Source organism: Anser brachyrhynchus (assembly GCF_964034855.1).
Source record: "Anser brachyrhynchus genome assembly, chromosome: 10".
Taxonomy (NCBI): Eukaryota; Metazoa; Chordata; class Aves; order Anseriformes; family Anatidae; genus Anser; species Anser brachyrhynchus.
The window spans coordinates 9,163,062-9,186,824 of NC_137705.1; the positions used below are offsets into that span (position 1 = coordinate 9,163,062).

At 39.3% G+C, this 23,763-nt stretch overlaps 1 protein-coding gene across 11 annotated transcripts in view; it reads right to left on the reverse strand.

Annotated features, from left to right (window-relative positions):
* LOC308200301 (uncharacterized protein) overlaps window positions 1-23,763 on the reverse strand; it is a 234,760-nt gene that overhangs the window by 190,957 nt on the left and 20,040 nt on the right. For 7 of the 11 annotated variants that reach the window (XR_013955452.1, XR_013955454.1, XR_013955455.1 and 4 more), the window contains exons 2-4: window positions 2,062-2,158; window positions 1,541-1,646; window positions 542-607 (exon numbers count right to left, since the gene is read on the reverse strand). The gene's annotated coding sequence lies outside the window, so the exon portion shown is untranslated. The remainder of the gene's footprint in view (window positions 1-541; window positions 608-1,540; window positions 1,647-2,061; window positions 2,159-23,763) is intronic. The other 4 variants (XR_013955453.1, XR_013955456.1, XR_013955457.1 and 1 more) reach the window with 1 other exon arrangement.

The following is a 23,763-nucleotide window of genomic DNA, read 5'->3' on the forward strand; positions in this document are numbered from 1 at the left end:
TCATTTATGGGGGAATAATCTGTTTTAATTAAGCCTAACTGAAGAACTTTTATCAGATGTAATTATCCCTTTCGATAAATATGTCTCCACTAATTACATTTAACCATGGGATTTATAGCTCTTAAGTCATTTGGTGGGAAACATAATAAATCTTTAGTAATACATGCTAAATTACTATAAATTAATTCAGATCATTAACATAATAAACAAATTAGGATAATTTCACTTAATTAGTTTGGGTGGTTAACTCAAAATTCCTTCTAAAAATTCATGGTATTCAAAAATTTACCAGTACTTTTAGAGATTTTTTTTTATAACAGACCTGTTTGAATATTTACGCAGAAAATTATACCACTGCTGGAATGCAGTAAACACATTCCTATTAGATAATAGAGCCTATTAGGAATTGATGCTGGGTCCTTCTTAAATGCAGTTAAGTGTGCCTCCCAGGTTTTCAAGTTTGTACCACTGCATACCAAAGAACCTGAATGGTAGTATGATAAATTTAATTTTAGAAGTGAAATCCTTCCTCTCTCCTTACCTTTTCTACTTTTTTCTAGTCATCAAAAGGGTTGTTACAAGCAAAGGTAACCACAGAGCTCTTCTCCTGTGATCAAGCAAAGAATGACGGGATTCAACATGGGATGCAGCAAGGACAGTAGGTCGGCTTGCCTGGTGAGGTAGATTGCCAGCCCTGGATTAACCCCACTGCCTGTTTCCCTTTTGTTTCTGGTGTGATGCACTGGGGGGCACGACAGAACCAAGTAGCACCACAAGCTATAAGAACAATCATGCAGACTCTTCAGAGGCACCTGAGGACTATCTGCTGTGGCCTGTCCAACCCCAACATACCCTGACAAACCACCAGACGTAGGTATCTTCTCTCAGACAACAGCTTATGCCGCATTGCGCATCAGGAGGGCACGCACAGCGGGGCGGGGAACTGACACCATGTATGTAACTCAACAGCTATCAGAAACCTCCTTGCCCCCACATCAGTCAGAGATGTTCCTGCAGTGGGCCCTGTTATGCTCATAGCGTTTTTCCCATTGGCATAGACTATGAAGGCAAACCTTAGACAACGTCAATGTGCTGGCGCACAAACAGTTTATAACTCCTGCTGACAAACATACCATCTCAGCAGCGTTTCCACCACCTGCTAGTTGGAGATAAGTCTTGGGCTTAGTTCAGCCAAAGTCAAAACCCATCTATATATTTATACAGAAATCCCTCATCAGATTACATGTTCAGGTGAGGAATAAAGATGAAAGCAGATGAGCTTTTTAGTCATGAACTTTTGGAGCTTAATCTTCTTAGATGAACTCAGACAAGCAAAGAGCTTCCCTGCAGGCAAAGTCTCTCTCATAAATAGAGAAAAATACCAATCGACAAGACTTATTATTAAAAGAACATTTTAAATCTTTTTCCCCAAAGCATTATTGGATCTTTCTGGTGGGAGTGCCACATTTATTCCATGTTGTCCTACTTTGCTGTGCTGATCCTTGAGAGGCAGGAGGTGTCTGGTTTGATGGCCACTTACCAGGCTCACTGCTTTTTCTGCTCTTTAAGTCACAGCTTGTGTAGATGAGGGAAACAGGAGAGACAGCTTTCCGTGTCTCAGTATCAGGTCTCAGAAAATTCACTGCCTATAAAGCAAAGTAAGAAAAAAAAATGGCATCTCAGCTTCATTTTTATGTGCCAATTTTGTTTTTAACATTTTCCATACTCCCTCACTGCCCCCCCAGTAAGGACTCCTCTGGGCTCCCTGGGTGGTTCTGCCCAAAGTGTCCCTGTGTCCAGAAGCCTTCTCTAGCCAAGACATGCCACCCTCTGCCTCTCCCTCCAGTCCCAGGAGGTGGGCAGGCAGAAGGTGCAGTTATAGCACGCTGCAGAAGCAGCTCTCGGGAGCACAGGGATGGCAGAGCAGCAAAAAGAAAAAGAAAGAAAAGAAAAAACATGACTTCAAGCAGGCTTTTGTTTCACCCTGGAGTCATGACATGACCTGACAGCATGCCTTCACATTAGTCTGAAGACTGAAGAAACTGCTTGTCCAATGCTTACACTGGCACCAAGACAGAAGAGTCCACATCAGACCCACTCAGTGGAGGCAGTGCAGACCCTCCCCTCATTGAAAGCTGTGGCTTCAGGGCTCAAATTCCTTGGAAGAAAAAAAATAAATTACTCTTACACACTAGCTAATACCAAGGACTAGAGCAATATGAGATTTGCAACATGCATGGAGCTGGAGCTATCCCCCCAAGAAGGAGTGAATTTTACCCTGAACTGAATCTTTTAATAAGTCAAGAATTGTCCATCCTCATGCCTTGTTTTTATAAAGATGGATTGTGCAGATTTTTTGTTTTTATTTAATGCTGGGAAACTCAAATTCCTATTTGTATTTCCAAACTGCCACGTTAACTTTCCTCCCATTTTACTTAACTCATTTTTTACCTTAGTCATATTAATGGTTATATAATAATATTAGACAATGTTCACTAACCATTAACTCCAGAAATAATGGTTGTGCTAAATCAGAGTTAATTAGTGTGTCACAAACTCCAGTCCAAGTACAGGGTGATGACTTAATGAAAAAAATGCAATGTCACTTCACCAAGAATTACATATACAATTTTAAGAGGTATTTTAAATATTTTTCTTAATAGCTGTCAGCAGAAGCGATGTGATGTGATTCTTTAGAGAGCATTGCTCTTTACTGAGTACAGGCAAGTGAGCTATCACCAGCCTTACAATGGCTGCAGAAAACAGATTTAACATTAATTTATGAATAGCTGAACTTTTTCTCTTTAATGTTTAATAGTGAATCATGCTCTAAACCCTTTATATTTCACTGCACATCAGCAAGGTTGTCAGGAGCAAAAGATCAGGATAACATAATTCTTATGACTTGTTCTCAGCATCCCTCATTTATTCCTGAAACAGCCTGAATCATCTTGAAAGTAAGACGCATGGGGTGGCAAAATTTAAATGAGAAAGGAGTTGCTCTTTAAGGGCCATCAAGTTTTTAAAAGCATAACTTCCAGCTGAAACCGTGTGAGCAGTGATTCATTCACTCATACAGACATGGAGTCATGCACGTTCTTTTCTAGAGCCCATAAGCAAAGGAAGGTCAGGCCACTGGCCATGCTTGGGTACCTGCATTCAAGCACCCATCATGAAAAGAAAGAAAAATGTGGATGGCAGAAGGTGAACATGCTCTCTTAAAGCTCAGGATTTTCACCTTTCCAAAACTTCCAATTCACTTAAAGTCTTGAAGAAACCATATACATATCCAACGGTTTCTCAGTACCTTGAGAACCCCAAAGCAGGCCTGCCAAAACATAACTGCTGTCATTGTTATCATCAGATCACAGCATATTATGGATTCCACAGATTTTTAACTCTCCAAATTTGTCGTTATCTATTTAGATCTGAAATGGGCAGAGAGGAGTTATTCCAAGCTCCTGGAAATCCAACCATCATTTCAGGAATGTGGAGCATGTGTCAGCATTCCAGGGAGTGTGGAGCACAGAAGTGTCAAGCTCCACGAAACAGGCTCCAGTTTAGTTGCAAGCAAAAAGCTAAGACCAAAACATAAAGATATCAAACACCTGGTGACATATTCAATGCCACATGGGCTACTGCAGTACTGCTGTCACTGCTGAGCTTTAACAGATGAACTGTGTCTTCCTGTCATCTGAGGAACCCAAGGTCCCTTGATGAGACCCTGCAAGAGTGACTCTCTAACACCTGATGGAGGAGAAGCTCCAGTTAAAACGTGACCTTCTCTGATTTAGGAGGACGATGAGTCCTCCACAGGAAGCCCACATCCACAGGACACTTAATGGAAGTGCGTTCCCTTACCAAGCAGACAATGGAAGAAAGAGGGTGAGGGGCTTTTGTGCAAGACTTTTTTTTATTATTACCACTGCTACCTGGGTGTTCTGCCTACTCGAAAGGTCTCTGTGATCTTTCAGGTGTGGTGAAATACTGACTGGACATAAAATTGGTTAGCCTCAATGATCTCAGTAACCTATAGTATTTCCTGAGTAGTTGAAAACTGTCGACAGGCTGCTGCTCTCTTCCTCAAGCTATTTTCTCAGTGACAGTAGACACATCCAACTCTACTGCCTTCAAGTACTCCTGATACAAACTACTGATTATAATTTTATCAAGCCATAGAGGCTGGTTGTTATATTAGGTAATCATGAGACTGTTACAGAACTATGCAAGGGAAGTGAAGCCTCAGGCTGTTACAGTAGGTAACAAACCTGTCATTAATTACTGAGGAAAAGCTTTCTGCTTTTTAAATTATTTATACAGCTGGATCTACGGTAGGGAAAGATTAAACATAATTAAAATGGAGGCTTTAAATTCCAAGGGGGCAGGCTAACTTCACAAATCAGCCAACACCGGCCAAGCACAGATAAGGACCAGAGCTAATGCCTATCCTGCCCCCGGGTTAGCACATGGCACTTCCAACACTCGCCCTGGACTGGGGTTCCCTTTATGAAATAATTTCAGATAAAGACCTGCTAATCTCATAAACTCGCACATAGGATGCCTTGCTTAAGTACTTTATCCCTATGACTGGCATATCTTTGGAAGTGATTCTTTGTCTTAGTCTTTGAGGTTTAGTGAAGGGAAATGTAATCTTCCAACAAGGTTATTGCCCTCCTAGGTTTCAATTTAATTGCGCTGTGCAGTAGTTCAAGTACTATGTACATTCAAAAAATCTTTGGGTGAATTCAGTCCATATAAATAATCTAGTCCCCTAATAAGTAAAGCAGTGTGCTAATGCATTCCAAATCCATTGGCATTCTTCCTTCACGGGGAGCAGCTTTTATTATATTGTATTTAAAAACAAAGTAAAATGTAGCAAAATATTAATCTCATTATGCTTCATTATGGCGATCCTTACCATATCTCCTGCTACATATGAAAACAAATCAGTATTGTCTCAGTTTTCAGAGCTCTAAATTTTAATGCAAGGACTTTTAATTGGTTTGGGTTTTTTTGTGTGTTTTTCTCCAGTCCAGTGATGACTGTTCTCAGAACAAGCCACTTCAAAACTCTTGGATACCTTGGCTTTCCAGAGAAATTCAAGAGTTTTAAAGATCTCTCCTTCTAGCAACATGTGAAAAATCTGCATACACAAATATATATTTTACAACAACACACACACGTGATGTCCAATTATTTTAACAGGACACAGCTATGCTAATCCCCCAGGTAGAGGATTAAAAACTGTTGCCCAGTACTACCAGGTAGACATCCCTATTCAGTAGAAAAGAACCTCCATAACCTCCATCTATTCTGGGGCTTTTGGACCCCCCCCCCCCCTTTTTTTTTAATACTGCTTCAAAGCAAAGCTCTCTGCTCCGTTATCTCGAGGTCAGAGGTTTTTTCTTTGGCGCAGGTTTAGGTCGCTTTGGATACACCCAATATCTTATTTACGTATTGAAACTTATAGCAAGAGCACCATTAACTTCTTTTTTCTGTCTACAGCCTCCAGTCAATACCTGTATTAACTTATCTCTCTCTACACAGAAGGACCACATCATGCAGTATATATTTTACTGTACAGTTAGTAATCTTCCTTAAAACTAGCTATGAGATATACCTCAGTACTACTTTTGAGTATTAAGGTTATCTGACAAATGTTATTTGACATAAGTATCCCCCCATTATACTGAGTATTCCCCTAACACCACAATGGTTAACCTAGATTAACCTTCACATAGTTAAATTAGCCTTTCACGTCTAATTATACCCTGTGATAAGATACATTAGTTCCAATCCTCACAGCCATAAGGGACCTGTAGTTTCAAGTGACCTCTACACATGGACAATAACCCAAATTAGAACAGACATGAAAGCAGGATCAGGGCCAAGACATGTAGGATTTTGTACGAGTTTCCAAGGTCAGCTTAAAGATTTGAAGGCTGGGCACTGCTCTATTTGGGAGCTCATGGAAAATTAACCCATTTTAAAATTGACAGCTAGGAAGTACTCAGCAAATAATCTAGTTGTGCACAGATTAACTTTCTATCACATGCCTGTATTCTGACAGATTCATCTGCTGTTCCTCTGCTACCTGTGGTAGCAGTACACCTGCTGTAGTTGAGAGTATATAGAAATATTTTGTACTGCACTACTAGTTTTTACCCAAACAATAAACTGTTGCTATCTAATTGTTATACAATAATCAAGTTGGCTTTTGATGCTCTGTTAATTTTTATTTAAGTGATGATTTTCTCATCAATTTGCCATCCTCATTTACCTAGCCCAATTCTACTGTAATTTGGTTGTTCAGTAATTTTGATAAGGTGTTGAATTTGCATTTAGAACCCAGTTGATATAGGGTAATAAAATTGTGTCACCTAATGACTACAGAAATGTTAAATTGGTACAAAATATACCTTTCTTCTGATGTCTGCTTTGAGCAAAGACAACTGCTTTCCGTACCAGACAAAGCTGTTCAGAATAGAAAATCCATGGAAACCAAGCTGATGCCAGGTGCTGCCAGTTTCAGACCTCATCTTAAGAGCAGCAGTTCCAAATTATATGGCCCTCCCCTAACCCAGGAGCACTGAGACACTACCTGCTCCCAGGTGAAACACCACGTCTTGCAAAGCCTTTGTTTCCCATAGAGCATCCCCATCCAGTACAGAACTGCACCAGCTGCACCAACGTGTGACGAGACAAGATGACACCCCAACACTACCTCTCCTGAATGAGAGGGGAACACGCGGGGAGTGGCGGAGGAAGAGACCTACATGAAAATGATTTTTAAACCACTGCTGTGCACATTTCGTTATTTGAAAGTTTAAATATATTAAAACGACATGGGTCTTAGCATTACTGTTTTTCTCACAGTGCAACTTTCCCTTAGTATTCCTCTCAAGGCCACATTTCAGTTGTGCAACTGAGCAAGAGCAGAATGGAACAGACGTGCTAGGAATCCTCACCTACAAATCAAGACAGATCTCATGTTCTTAATGCTCAACATCACCATCTCAAAACTAGCTGAACTTTGAGCAGCATCTCCAGCAGCTTCTCTCTAGCAAGCTGTAGACTCTAAGGGATCAGTATGAGGGCATGTCAGGTGGAGGAAGAAAATATCAGTGCCGGAAGATCTTCAGCACAATAACAGAAATTCACCAATGGCTCCCGTGGAGAACTGATGCTTGAAGTTATTTTCTCTGGCTATAGTCTAGAGAGATATCTGGGAAAATGAGAGTTTTGCCACTGGCTTAACTATGATAACGACATTGCCCTTTAGATAGGAGTCATTCTGAACCTCCAGTGAACCCTGGAGAGAGTATTTGTTCAAGCAGGTCACCAGTTTCCCCACCACTTCACACATTGCTCACGCTGAGCTGACCTGAGGTAACTACCCTGCAGCACTGCATGTCAACTCAGCAACAAATGCATCTAACATTTGACATTTTATGCAATCTATATCTCATTCAAGTACTTTTGGCCCTTGTAGCATGCACTGATATTTTTTAGCACAAAATATTTTTTATAGTCATCTCCCCACTCTCTTTTGACCTATATGTTCAACTGTCACATAACAGTAATAAGGCATTTAGTTACCACCTCTACCTCCTGAATAATGCAGAGTGGCACTGCAGCCTTGCTCTCAGAAGACTACCCCTTTCACAGCATTTTCACATCCTGATCTTAGACTTCTCTCTGCGGTCTGTGTTCTCCCACGCAGTGGAGAGCCCCTTCCTGGCTCTACAGTTCAACCAGAGTTCAAAATACCTCTTGCTTTGGATGGATGAGTGGCTAAGGAAAGCAGAGGTGTCTGTGCTAAGACAGAAGGCTGTTACCTGCCTTATAAGGGGCACAAACCAACAGAAAGTTCCACTCAGGCCAAGAGACAGTATGTTCGAATACACCCAGTCTGTCACATTGACTCATGTCAGTGGACACCATCCCCTCGGGCAGCCCTCCAGGCTATTCACTGCTAACTACAGACCAGAAATGAAAATGCAAAGCGACAAGCCTTTGCCCTGTGGTGTCTCTTCCAAAGGGCTGGCCGCTTTCCATACAGACAGAACAGAGTTCTACCACAGACTTCATAGAAAGGGTTTAGTGGTTTAACGGTTTAGTGGAGGACTTGTTAATGTTAGGTCAGAGGTTGGACTAGGTGATCTTGGAGGTCTCTTCCAACCTAGATGATTCTGTGAAATGCAAAAAAAAAAAAAAGAAAAACACACACACTTTTCTCCAGCTCCAATTCAATGCTAAATCTTATACTCAGGCAGATACTCAGCTGGTGTAAAGCAGCACATTCCAGTATGATGGTAAAGGTGCTGAAAATCTACAAAGCTGTACCAGTTTACACCAGCAGAAGATCTAGACCACTGCACTTACAACTCTTACTGAGTTGGCTCGCAATCAAAGAGCTACTAATATTTATTGTCTGTAAAGAGCTAAAATTAATAAAACATTCAAAAGAGGCAAGAAAAAATACCCCAAAAGAGTGAAGATGTAATTATGTACTATAATTTCTTAAAGTACTTTCAGCCCCCACAACTCCATGTGTGACTTTATTATTAATGACTTATATGCACAAGTAACAAAGGACAATGCTACCATTTGCAGTTCATAATTATGCCACATTTGTCTGCCACCACTGATTCACTAATACTAATTTTGTTTAACATACAGTGTGTGGAGAACTGTACAATAAATCTTGTGATATAACGCAGTAACATCTCCCAAGCTTATCTATGTGATTTCTCTCAACTTACCCAGAATACAGTTCATCTATTTCATATTCTCTATACACCGTTTTAGGAATTAATAGCGATAAATGCAAGTTTGTATTGCATAAAATGTGAATTATAGTGGAATTGTGTTTGCTGAAAGGTCAGTACTGAGAGCATCTCACTGAACATGGTATATCAACTGGGAATCAAAGGTCTAAGAAACTATAAAATGTATTATCAGTGGAGTTGGAACACAATCTAATTTGGCATTCTTTTCAAAGATACACTGCCACAGAAATATTTTACTTGTCAGTGCTTTTCTCCATTTGACACAGATATCTTCTTGAATGTTATATTCTAAGATACTCTAAGATAAGTTCTACCATTGGCTCTTTTGGCCCTAAATAACCAGATCCTTTACTGATGTCTGAGTAATTACAGTTAGATTTTAGATTAATTTTCATAATGGTCCAAACATATGATTATTACATTATGGGTCTTAGATCTCAAAATCAATATTCAAAGTTATTTTTATATTCTGCATGAAGTTTCTATACTTTTGTAATTAGTGTACATAATTCGTATTATTCAAAACTCCTACAACAATCTCATGGATATTATTGTTCTAAAATTAACTTACGTGCATTTCATTGCAAGGCATTTGAGCAAAGAATAGTCAAGATATCATAACCTCTTCTGACATGTTTTGGAGACAGACAAAACTTTAAATGTCTGGGAAGGGGGTGGGAGGGAATTGTTTTGCAAAAGTACTTGGCGTACAGTGCTTATTCATTGCAAGAGATTGGTGTTTCTTAATGATTTTTTTCTAGCGTTACAAGAAATTGAGGACCAAAAATAATTCAGAATTTGTGAACCACAACATCCATTACTGTGCAAATGCTATGGATATAGTATTATACGCTGCACTTACATCTGCTGCAATTGATTTTGATCTGTCTAGGCTAATTACTTACCTATAGATGACAAAACTACTCTTGGTCAGATTTTTGACTGCAAAACTTTCCCTGTCAGTTTCTAAATCTCACCAAAATATCAAGCATTCAACACCAAAAATCATCCTGAGCTAGTAGGCAAATTAGTTATAGGGGTTAACAACCCTTTTGTTTTTCCCCTTTCTTACTATCCTACCAGTACAACTGTAACAATAAAGCACTAAAGCATGGACAAGTAGGATTTAATGACCCACTTAAAACCCAGAAGTGGAAGTGTGGCTGACACTTCATCTACCATTTATTTACTTTAGCTCAAACCTCCGGAAGTGATGCAGTAGCCGTCAACTCTGGCTTTGTTCACAGTAATATCATAAGCATGTGCTTAACTTTAATCATGTCATTGCTCCCATCCTGGACTTAATTGCTGCCTGGCTGCAGATGCTTTCCAGAATTATGTCTTGAAGTCAGTCATTAAGATTTATATGCACAGATTTAATGGACCAACACCAGACTTCTTTCTCACTAATGTCAATGGAGGGAAACGGTCACCTGAGACACCTGCACACTAGCAGGACCGCTCCTCTACTTCTCACAGCTTGACTCTACCAACTCCAACTATCCTGGCAAGTCCATTCCCTTGGGGAAGAATAAGAGTTCTCACCTGCAATTAGTATTGGAAAAGGCAGACATACCCAAAAGCTTCACTGCACTCCCTACAATAAATATCAAACAAGCTCAGTCCAAGAAGTATCTATTCTTCTGAATGTTATTGTTCTGAATATATTACCTTATTTATTTTATGAAATAAGAAGACTTCTCATACCTCATAACGCAATCTCTTATTCTCTCATTGCTCATAAGGTAATCGGTGTTTCAGTCAAGATCTTCAGTTTCCATAGCCTTCCAGAAGAAAAAAAAAAAAAAAAACTAACAAAAGCTAAAGCCTGGTTACTCAAGTGACCTCTTTGATGAGAAAATTCCAGCCTTAAAGCATCTTCATCTTCCTCTAAAGAAAAAGCAACAATGATCTGTCCTTACCCAAGATACAGTGTTCAATCTGTGTTGAAGAGGCACAATAGCATATTTCAGTCATATCACACATGAGATGAAGCCCAACATGGGAAGTACGTCCCACAGAAATATCCACCATCACTGGTAGCTATCCTTTATAAGATGCCAGAGATGTGCTCTGTGCTGTAGAAAACAGACTATGATTTATTTTGTGTACCAAGGTATATAAACTTAAATTAAGAAAGCTGATCATAAACTTGCATTGATATCCAGCTACACCAGGGCACGGACTACAATTTGATATGTTCTAGCTGGAGTCAAGCTGAACAGAGTACAAAGATCATACTGCCGGCTACTAGCATGTCGAGAGCAGGAAATTAAACTGAATGGCCCAGCACATCCTGACACTTCTATTTCTATAAATTCCATAACAGTGAACTTTTCTTCTTTAATCCTAAATAGTAAGCAACAAGCAATTTGAAAGTTCCTATAAGATAGTACTTCGGTGCCATGTAGATGTGCTGCTAGTTCAGATTCATGTACTCAGAATGACTCTCTTATACCCTGGTCCGAAGCATGAAGTTGTCAACAGTAATCTCATACCAGAAGAGTAAGGGATGAAAACCCTCCTTTGTGCAGTCCCATGCAAGCTGAACACCTTTTGTTTCCTTTAACATTTCCGTTATAGACCAGATGTTTCCTTCCTATATGACAACCTATTTGAGATTTCTGTGGATCTAAAAAACAAATCAAAATAAATTAAAATGCTAGGAAATAATTTTCAGACATATTGAATAAGTATTTCTCTCTGCACAAAAAATAATGTAATTGTTTTAAGTGCACAAAAATGGTTTATAAAGATGACATTCATCAATTTTCTTATAACTTCATCAGCATCTGCTTCCTTATGTGCTCAGATTTGTTCAGCTACATAACCACATTAGTAATTCTTAGGAAAAAATATATTTGATGTTATCCATTAAATAATTTTAATTAGTTAAATGGCAAATTAGAAAGAAAGATGAAAGTCTCTCCTTTACAAAAAAAATAAACTCTGAAGTGCAAATATGAATTTAGATCAGTTCACAGTAAAGGAGAAAGAAAAATCTAGTTTGAACACATGGGGATTTCTGATTTCTTCAGCAAGAGAGAACCCTGAAGAAACTAAACCCTGCCATGGCCCAGCCACTGGCACATGTGCTTCTGGAACACAACTCCAAGATCAAAAAAAGTGATTGGAAGATTATCCCTTCTTGGAAAGGATACTACTCTAGTTACTGTGTGTATTTTTGTACATCAACAGCCAGAGAGATGGTGGAGGAAGAATGCCTCACTCCTAAGTCATTGACACAAACTTGGTATGCATAAGAGCCTTGACAAAGTCACTACTTGGGCCGCCCCAGGGGAAAATGAAGAGGAGGTTTGCACTCTGCTTCTACCAAAAGAGTTGCTGGAATCTGAAAACTGCAGGCATTCTGTGAAACCTTTTGCCTTCTTCTAGCGACAAGCTCCAGAAAGATATAAATGTCTGTATCCAATTTCTTGTTCAGCTGTCATGCTTTTGGACCTGGAGACCCTTATTTCAGTTCCCCTGATAGGAGTTCACTGCCCAGGAATAGGTGGTTGTACTGTGTTATATGTGGATTTCCATTGCAAGACCTGTCAGCCTGGCACTGTTCACAAAATAAGAATGCTTTTCTATCCCAATGACTGCTTCATTCCTGTGGCTCTGATGATGAATGAGCAGTAAACACGCCACAAAATTAATTTAGCCCTATGGCAGATCATCGTGAGAAGCTGAAAGTTACGAAAATAGACCCATTCTTGTTACAGCTTTAAGACTGATAGGTAAATTTCATTCACAAAAGGAAACTATAATTACATGAATATAAATGTTAATGTGAGGTTCAAATGCAATTTTAAATATTTATCTTGCAGAGGTAAACAGCCACAGTGAATATCTAAAGAGTAAACACACATTAAATCAATTCAAGTGCTTGCAAACTAATCTATTCTCAAATACATTTACTTAAAGGCAAAGAGTCTACAATGCCAAGAACCCAGACATTAACTGATGTCAACATACTTGAAAATCATCAGCCTGTTGTGCACAGCTATGCTCAACAGGTCAGCTCTGCCCAGCAATTGGATTTCCTGGACTACCTCATCACTAATTCTCAAGACAGTTCTGCTCTCTTCAAAGGTAAGATTGAATATTTTTTCCCCAAAAGTGTACAGAGCTGTCAAAATAAATAAATAAATAAATAAATAAAAATTGCTCCAAACATTTCCCTGTTCTCTTTGAGATGGAAGAGAGTTTAAAAAGCCCAAATGTGGATCCACATTCGTATACCATTCTTGTTTTTATTGGCAAAATCTTGGACTAGAACCTCACTGCAGCAGCTGATCCAAAACCCAGAGAGCTCCTATGGGCTGTGCAAATGCTGTGTGAAAAGGTTTACTTTTCAATGGTTTTGACTGAATTTATTTTGATGGCTGATATCCAAACATTTCATAACTTACAGCTTTGGAAACAGATGTATTTTTGTTTTTGCTTTTTCTGAACTGTAGTTCTTGCATACTGACAAAACATGACAGGAAGTTTCACAAAGCACAGGGGTCTTCCCATGCTGCAAGACTGACAAACAGGAATATACCATCACTGAAGACAGTGAGACCTTCTGAAACTTCTGCTGCCCTTTAATAACCAAACACGTGATAATATCCTTAACCTGCAAGACCAATTGCAAGGGACACAGAAGTGGGCCATGTTGGAAATGGGTCTCTCTCCATAATGTAATAACTATTTCCATATAGTAAAACCAACGATGTTAAGATTGTACCAAGAAACAAAGAAGTTAAGAACTTTCAGACTGTTCCCTCCATATTATTCATAATATGGTTTACGCATCACTACTTAGAACTACAGAATAGGCAAGTCAAGTCTTAAAACCCCTCTATTTTGAATGAATATTGTTTGGGCTTTTTGTAAGCATAGGCACATATTAAAGTTTCAGTTTCTCTCAAGACAGTGTAATGTTGCACGTTATCAAAGCTGGACTTTACCTACAAAAGAATAACGATAACATTCAATTATGATCTTCATCATATTATGATGAAGACTGTTTAGTCAGAGGTCTTTGTAGTTTCACGATATGACAAAAAAGAGTTGAAAACAAGAAAATCTAATTTTCATACACATAACATAACTAATTACACAATTCCTAGATTAAACAAATCTTGTATAAACATAATGCACTCATTTATAGGGAATTCCCTGAGTCTAGTTAAGTAATTACTTCAATAATTCTTGAGGTATCATTAAAATCTTCCTAATTTAAACAGAAACAGATGTGTATAATAACACCACTGTCAAATGCAACCCTTGGTATGTCAATAAATAAATGAGGGGAAAATATTTTTTTTCCTTTGGTGATAAGCAATTACTTGGTACAAAGAGGAAATAACTGCTAATGACAATATTAAGGGTTTCAACATGTAATTTTACTAAGCTACAAGCATACCAGCACACAACCTGCCACAGAGCAACTTTTGTCAAGGTTTTCAAACGGGGCACGATGCATTTTCAGAGGAAGAGAAGCTAAAATCCTAGTATGTTATTTGGTCTTGGTCACTTTCATAAAACAGGGTGTAACTTCTCAGCTGTAATAATAAATGATGCCCAGACACGGAGACCACCAACAGTTTGAACTGAAGATGAAGGTAGTTAATGGACCAATATCAGATGTTCTTAAATCATGAAGATGCTTATTTTACAGTATGTTATTACACTAATAGATTGTAAAAGAACTCATAAGTACCTGGCTTTAATGTGTTTACCTCTGAAGACCATCAAAAACCTGCTTTGTAGGCAATACTCATGAATTATTACATATCTAAAAAACAATTACTGTGTTATCATCTGCTTCAGCTTTGAGGTTCATTACTGTAAATGTACATACTGTAAAAATAGTGAGCAATATAGCAGAAAACATCACTCATGCATCTAGAATACAATAACATGAGATTGATTAGATAAAATTAGGTAGAACTAAGGTCAGTTAAATTAAACAAAACAGACACTTTCACCAGAAAAATGAGGGCTTTCAGTCTAGGAACTGTGGAGTACTTCATAAGAATTGGGTTGAACAATAGCCACTGAAGTTCATCTCCAATTAAGCAATTCACTTCCTCCCTGTTACTGCCAAAGCCGCACAGCCAGCTGCTTTGTACCTTCAAGCCTCCAGCAACGTCACCTCCTCTTTTTCCTCCCCAGTTGCTTTCTTGCATATGAGGAAAGGAAAACAGAGTAAGCCAGACAGATCAGCTCAGGTTGGCAGCCATCTCTGGAGAAAGCAATCCAAATCAAAGCCTCTTAGCATCTGTTTACCAGGTCCCTTAGGGCTATGGATCTCACTTGAAAAGCCCTGCCTGAGGACACGCGGCCTCCATGCCGTGACAAGGCCTGGGTCTCCTCTGACAGACATATGCTTCCCATTCTTCTGCCACATTACTCTTAAATTAAGAGGTACAGGGCTTGTCAAGCACTGAAATGTGGTACACATCACAGTTAGCAGGTAACCACACTAATTGAAAACGGTGTCATTTGAACAATGAGTTTTTCCTGAAACAAGTCTAAGGGTGCCTTACAAGTGGCAGTCTGCTGCAGCAAGAACTGGACCCAAGAGGCTGGGCTTGGCAGTAGATGCAGGTTTTGGTATAGGACTGCTAGGCACAATTTATGGCTATAATTTTAAAATTAAACTGATACAAAGCACTGAACTGAAAAGAGCTCAATTAACATGCATGAGGCCAAACTTCCTGCTGATATAATTTCTCCAACTTCAATGGAACTGGAACAGAAGTGAATCTGGCTCATTATTTCCTATTCTTCTGAAGACACACAGATGATAGTATCTGTTATACTATTACCACAGCATGGAAGAAGCTCTGTTGTAGTGACCACTAATGCCATATGCTGAGGAAGAGATAAAAATGAAGAGAAGGATTATATCCAGTCTCACATAAGCTAATATTCAACATAAGTCCTTATTCTACATTGCTGTAACAGACATACTCTCCATATGAAATAGGTCATGGATGCAATCTTCTGAAGAAGTAAATTAATGATTTTAAAGACTATCCTCAGCAAAAAAAAGTAAAGTGCAGGGCCTAGTCCAAATCCCACAGTGGATATGGAATATGGATTTATATATATATACACACAATTTTTTATTATTATTATTATTTTTTAACTTATGCAACCATTCATACAGGGCTAACCTATGAACAAACATTGGGTTTAGCCATGCTCGATATCCTTCTAGCACTTAGTCCCTCTCATTTTCAGCAGTAGTAATCTAAGAGATTTCATTGGTTACATTCTACTCTAGTCAAATATTCCCCCTGAGGAACAGCAACTAATTAAGCACATGAAGATTAATGAAAAATATAAGGAAAGATACTGCAGTTGTTAAATTTAAAATAGCTCCTGTGCCACTATTTAAAAATATGTATATATATCAAACATCATTATAGCCTCATTTGAAGAAATGGTAAGAATTAATATTAACAGCAAATCTTCATTTCTTCACTAGTTACTAGCAATTACAAGGCCAAATAGCAGCAGTGCAATATCTTCCTTTATTTCTATGGAAAACAAAACATGGTTGCAGTGCTAGGCCAGAAAGATAAAAGCATGTCTCAAGACATTTCCCAACAAAACAGGTACTGTGAGAAGAACACTGTGGGTCAAATTTCACAGGTAGGTCATGTTCTGCCATCTGCTAATGGTATCACTGAGTATTATCAATGGAGACAGCATACACAGTTGCCTGATGAAACACTAGATAGCTATATAGCTGCATTAGAAGAATTAGCCAGGACACATCAATTTGGTAACCTTACTGTAATGAAATAATAGATGACCAACTGTTGGGAAAGGCCACAACTTCCTGGATCCATGCAATATTACCTTCTGAATCAAAGCTGACACTGACTGGAACAACTCTCCTTACATGGAACAACCCTTCAAGGAAGCCAAGGCTCTTGAAATAAAAGTATAAATATAAGCTCAGGAGAAACTGAGCTAAAAAAAAAAATGCTTTTTGTTTAAGGCAGAAGGAATTGCATCATGTCCTGAAATGGTTCTTCCTATTGCTTTTTGACAGATGAAGCAACATATCCCTTCCTTTGTTAAAAGAGGCTTAGAAGAGCTGAGGAGATTTGCTTATGATTAAATGCACCAGTGTTTAATAAGCAATAGCATTTACATAAATAAGATGAAGTTACTGGTGCTGTCCTGGCTTGGAGATAAGTCCAACATATATTTCCATATGGCTGCATGTGCAGACTTAAAGCACTTTTGTTACAGCCAAAGTGCTACCCAAATGTTCTAGTTCATGATGAAAAACTAAGGGACACCCTTTTTAAAATGCTGAGTTAAATCCTGGCCTTCAGATTGTGACTTCCTTGAAGCTAAAGAGTTTGGCAATGAATTTTGGACCAGACCATAGTTTTACCGTAGGGTCAGTGGTGCAGCTATAGATTCCATCACATTTTGCCAAGCCTTTACAAGCATTTGCTGTCAAGCGTGGCTGATAAATCACAGCAACAATTCTGTTACCATCCCACCAAATGTATTAATAATCCAATGAATTAAGCTGCAATTATTTTTCTTTGCACCTTTGGAATATGCTACAGCTCATACATGAATGGCTTGTTTCCTTGCTTCATATCTCAGCCCAAATTTGCTCACATTAAAAACCCTATTTGTTCATCATTATGAAGGGGCCTAATTCTCCTGGGAGCCAGCTGGCTGCCTTGGCACGTGTAGCAAGATAGACACACCACTGTAGTCACAGAATATTCAAGACTGCCGCTAAGACTTTTTTTGCGGCAAGACCATAAAAATGCCTGTGATGTTTCTAGCTAAATTAGTAAGAAAGAAAGAATGCTTCTTGCATGAACTGAAAATGAGAAGGGATAATTAAATCAATTCCTGATGCTGAAGCAACACATTAAAGGTTTCTTTCTCTCTCAAATGCACAAAGTTCAGGCTGGTCTGACCTGGTTACTGGAGCCCAGGATGAGAAAAGAAATGACCCAGTGGAAGACACAATCATTCTCTGGGCACTTGCCAGCACACGGTTCTGAACCATGAGAAAAAGCTAGTATACCGTAGGCTCATCAGGATCTCTATCTGGTATGTGTCACATACCTGTGAGTTGTGTCCTGTTTAAGGCATATGTGCTCCAAAATCTGTTCACTGTGAACAGTTTTCTTTAGGAGCTAACTGACTACAGGGTAACCCTGAGGCTGGACCTGCATTCATGGCTGCTAGAACAACCACAAGAAACTTGCTTGCAGTCTTGGTCTAGAAGAAGAGAATGACCATAACATCTAAATTTGGCCATATTTTGTTTTGTTTTGTTTTTTTTTTAAGTGGCAGCCAGAAAGCCAGACTGCTAAAGTCATGCATGCAGACCCATGAGGATCACTGAGCTTCCTTGGCGTTCATTAACCCACATTTTTCCATGCTTCATTTGAGCTTTCCCTCTATGTACGAGAATGGCAGCAAGAACAGCCTTGCAGCAATACGTATATTTTTGAATGTCTTTGTATAGATGTATAGAAAGTTGCTGAAGGTATTTCCTGGACAGTGATATGGAGAAGATTAAGTAGACCTTCCTGGCCTTGGAATCCAGGAAATGCTAAGTTTCTTGCTCAACAGTAAGAGTTAAAACCAAAAAACTTTCACTTTTCCAATTACGTGTGAATTATGTGGTATTTTTAATCTGATCTTCTTTGGGTTTAGCCTCTCTGCCCACGTCCATACAAATGTGCTGCTTACTGATGTTCTTTTCTGTATACAGTCTTATGTTATTTTTTTATGGAGGAGAAAAATTACCATTAGGGTACAGCAACAAATCTGTACTCAAGCAGGCTGTGTATTGTGTGCGCTAGTTAGCAAGGCATCTTTATTATAGCTAAACAGTTAAATATTGACCATGAAGTTGAGCAGAGGCACAAATGCTTTATCTAAATTACCTTTGATCAACTGGTTTGAGGAGGTTACTGAAGATAAAGCAGACTACAGGGCTTACATGAAATCTGTTCCACACCCAGCAGTGGAACTATCAGCAAAACCCTTCCAAGACAGATTGCAGTCTTATGGCCCAGGACTTATGTGCTACATAACTGGTCTATTGAAGTACACATTGAAATACATTACCAAGAAATACTACCAGCACACTTTATTTACACAAAAAGATGGCTGTATCCACCTCACTCACTTCTGAGACCGCGAGCAAGAAAGAGAGCAAAGAGGGCAGGAGTAGAAATGGAATCCTCAAGTAAAGGCACACAGCAGAAATTGAGCTTTGCTCTTTGTGCGGGGAAATAAAGGGCAGCTCACAGAGATTCCTGCCAGTCTGAGTTACATCTCATGGACATTGCATGAGCCCAGCAGGTGTTCATGTCAGGAGACTTCCAGACACCAGGTAAAACAGAGGGAGGCACTGCATCATCACCATTCAGTAGGAGAGTCTAAGAAAACCAATCAAAACAAACAAAAAACCACCCACACCTAAATAGATTGATGATATTTTTCCTAATCTGACCTTTTCCTACCCAGGTTCAAACACCCTCTCCCACACACAGATCACTGCCAAAACAGACAGAAAGGAATAGAAGATGCAAAGAGCTCTGAGGAGGTTTCATCTACCCTTAAAGTAGATGTTGTAGGCAAGCACTCACCTTCCTCTGCCTAAAGCCACCTCATGCCACATGCAGCACGAGGCTGCCACACTGCCCCTGCACATCTGAGTGCTCAGCCTGTCCCCAGCTGCCAACAAACCTGTCATTCAGCCAGGGGCTAATGGAAAGGGGAGATAGCACAACACTGTGTGGCTTAAGAGGGCAAGAAGTACCCAGGGAAAAAGCAGCCACAGGCATCTCACTTAATCCGTGCAGTTGGGATAGGATTTATGCACCAGCCTGATTTGCAGGTGTAAGGTTTAAGAGGAGAGAAAAAGAGGATTGCATTCGTTCAGTGTTGAGCTGTGCTGAGAGATCGGACCCCTTCCAGCACCATCCCTGGCGGAGACAGCCACCGGCCTGGACGTGCCCGTCTCTGCTCCAACCCTCAGCTCCTGTGGAAATGACAGAGGGAAGCAGAGCGCTCCAGTTACCATGGCATCCCTGACAGCAGCCCTCCAAGTCTTACACTAATGATTTTGGAGTCTGATGTTTACATGCTTAGTTTAAAAGTATAATGATTTAGTAGTCGACAGGATTACACCAGAGTAAAAGACAAGCATTTTGCCCCAAGGCTTTCTTTAGAAATTAGACATATCACTTTTAAATATGCCCACTAGCATTTTAGTGTACCTCTGAGATGTTTCTGCTCTGGTTTGGTATCTCAAAAGCACAGGAAGAGGAAAATGCAGGTCTTCATCATCTACACCATAGTGGAAAGGGGGGAGGTTGGTTCCCCTAAGGCCATGGTTTGGGGCTAATGTATGGAATCGCTTTGTAATTCAGACTTCCTAATAAGACTAACAGTAAAGGCTCCTAAATCTCAGTGCCTTTTGATTAGTAAAGTAGGAGCATATCCCTGGGCAGAACGAGGACAACAGCAAACATGCTTTAAATTAAAGGGAAAGCAAGCTGAGCAAGATGTGACCCAAATAGCTGAGTGGAAGGGTACAGGCAGAGTTTCTTGTCCATGCCTCAGGGAATTTGCCAGGCACTGTTTAAACACACACTGCTGCCCCAGCATGGTGCAGAGGCCCCAGAACAATGGGCCCAGACAGCGATCATGTTCCCAACTTCATGCACTTTTTGTTCAGTGCCTCCTACCCTGGCCGAGCAAGACTAACAAACAAGGACCAACCAGACATAGCTAGAATTGCACTTACCACTGATGTTGCAAAAATGTCTAATTGCCACCACTATATGGCTTCAACTTTTTTCAGAAAATAAGTTTCCCATAATTATTTCAAGCTTTTGGCCTAATTCCAGTGCAGAACTTAATGGGACTTATTCCGACAAGATATAGGATATTGTCCCAATAGAGTCTAATTTGGAAATTGGCCACGTGCAATTACCAATGAGCAGAGCTGTGCAAGATTAAAAGCACAGGCAGTATAATTTCTACCTTGTGTCCCAGGCTCCGTGGATTTGTTACTCATCCAGCCTGTCCATCTGGGGAGCAAACAGCATGTACTCTTTGATGAGAAATTCTGGCCAACCGACCAGCTGTGAAAAAAATAGATTACTCTTGTCATTTTTTTCTCCCAGGTAATTTGCTGGGAGTAAAAATATAATTTCTTTGAAGGTTTGCAGTTAAAAGAAGATCCAAGGGATGGGTCTTATTTATATTTAAAAGTTCACCACACTTTTATTTGCTAAATCTAATTTGAAGATATATCACTGATGGAACAGTGCCCTGTCCTTTGGGACACAGGAAAAGTGAATTTCTGTTATTCAAAGTACTGTCAAAAATGCAACGGCTGTTAAAGGAAAAAATTCCTTCTAAATGCACTTCTATACTCCATAAGAGAAAGTAGACATTATTAAAAAGGTATTAAGAGAATGACTTAAAAAAAAAAATGTTCCTGCTGTACCCAGGAACCTGAATGGATATATCTTTTCTTATACAATAGGATTTTGTGCAAAGTTCCATGGATCTTTTGAAATTTTAAGTTCAGAACAGGTCAGTGACCTAGAATTGCTCTTAAAATGCTGATTGCCAGTAATAGACTAAATGGCATTATAATAACAGCAATGATATTTTTTGGCTTATATTCAGCTGTAGGTGCAGGTCTGTCAGTAGCTCAGACATCATACTCGCTAGTGGTTACTGCTTGAGCTAAAAAAAGTTTTGCTGTAGCTTCTCAGAATTTCTCTAGAATAAATCACAAGAGGCTGCCAGAAAATCCATCTTTCCTGTGATAGACAGCAAGAATCCAAGCAGGTCCAGAGAGTATACAGTGGGTTTTAGAGGCATACCAGAGATTTCTGCTCTGTGCTTTTTAGACCCTGTATGTGATGAAACTAGATATGCACGTAGACTGCTGGCCTTAAAGAATTCTTTAACGCTTTGTCCCAGCCACCAAATGGGTTTAGTAAGTTATTGGTGACTAGCAGATCAGCAGGACTTACCACTCAACAACTGGTCAGTAGAGTCTAGAAAAGCTGCTACGTACAGATTTAGGTCTAACAGTGCAAGAATCACCCTTTCTGGGTCGCTGGCTCTGTGCATGTATATCATGTCGTACTCCAGTCACTGCTCTCAAGTCTGTACGACCCCAAGCTACATCATGAGAAGTAAAATGCTTTTATATCAGCCTGCCATTCCCAGCCACCTGCTACAGTACTAACATTTAAAAATAAAATCTACTACCTTTAATTATACCTAAAGGAATATAAAAATTGCAGAAAAATACTCTGAAATAGAGAAAACACCGTTCTCCCTTATCATTCCTCTACTAATTCTGCTCCACATGGTACCAATACCCTCCCTTTCCATGTGTACTGCACTTTCAATACTAGGTAATGGAAAAAGATGGATCTCAGTAATTACGAAGAGAGAGAAGCCACAACAGGAGGACCAGCGCTTGCTGTGTGTAATGCAGCAATCACTAACCTGACCTGACTGGCAGAGGTCATGCAGAAGGTATGACTTCTGATGCCTCTGACTTTAAGCACCAAACTCCACCAGATAACTGATAGTTAGTCAGAACAGCATCTTCAATGTTAAAAGGAGAGAGAAGAACAGATGTGTTCCCCCCGATTGAGAAGAATCTCTGATAACAGCTGAGCTGTCAAAAGGAGATGATGGCAGGGAACCTGCATTGCAAGCTACTGTATAGACTACTTATTCCTATGATGTCAAAGATGGAATATCTCAGGGGACAGCACTTATCCAGCATATGCTATGCTAAAACATTGAGATGTGTGCTTTAGCAGAGATGACCTCAGAGTTTAAACAACTGCTTCTCATTCTCATACTCAAAAATTGTTTGATCTAAGGAAATACAGAGAAAAAAGCCAAAAGGTATTCCTTACCTTGCCTTTCACATTTGTATATTTCAATTTATCATGAAGAAATATAATTCCTGTTGGCTTATGATTAGACTTCAGTCCGATAGACCAGTTGACTTTGTAAGACTCTCAGTCTCAGATTAAAGTAAACCTTCCATACAGATACCAACGGAAAACACCTACCCATGATTTAGCAGAAATTAGCAGTAAAAATCCTACCATCTTAAGCTACTTTTTACCCCCAGTTACCACATTTTTCTGATTGCGCATGCATGTATAAAGGCAGCATGGATGCACGCCAAATACGCAGTAGTCAAATTTAGAATTCAGCCTTTCTTTACCATAACTAGTCTTCTCTCAGTGCCTACAGGAAAAGAGGATTTCTACAAAATAGAGAACAAACCCTAAGGCTTCTTGCTTTATTTGTCTCAAACACGTCGGTCAGTTATAAACTCCCACACGTTAGCCACACTAAGTCATGTTTATCTCCTATGTGACCTTAGATATACTGGACTATTCCCAACATGGAAGTAGATTCTCAGGTAAATCATGTACATCAGCATATAGATGACTTCAGACCAGCTAAGCTGATATTTATATACATTAATTCAAGTAGAAACTATTTGCTGTTTCTACACAGGGCTAGTTTCTGAAAGTTTCTGACACATTGGGTACAGTAAACACCACCTCTTCTTTGAACTGCACCTATACAAACCATCCTCAGACAGGTCTTACGCTGGATTAAATCCAAAAGTTCCTACAGATGAAGGGTTGATCTCAGCCTTAGAAACTTTGGTGGTACAATTATTTTTTTTTTTTCAGAAAAGGATATCTTGAAGTCAATATGATCAATATGCATGATTGTTTTGTTAGTTACATACAAGTAGTCACTCCAATGGAAGTCAGTCCAAATCAGAATTTATGGCAAATTAAAAAACAAGAAAATGTACATCAGTTAAGATGTTTGGTTTTTTTTGTATCCTGAAGTGGCAGAATTCAGAAGTCTAACCATAACAGAGAAATACATA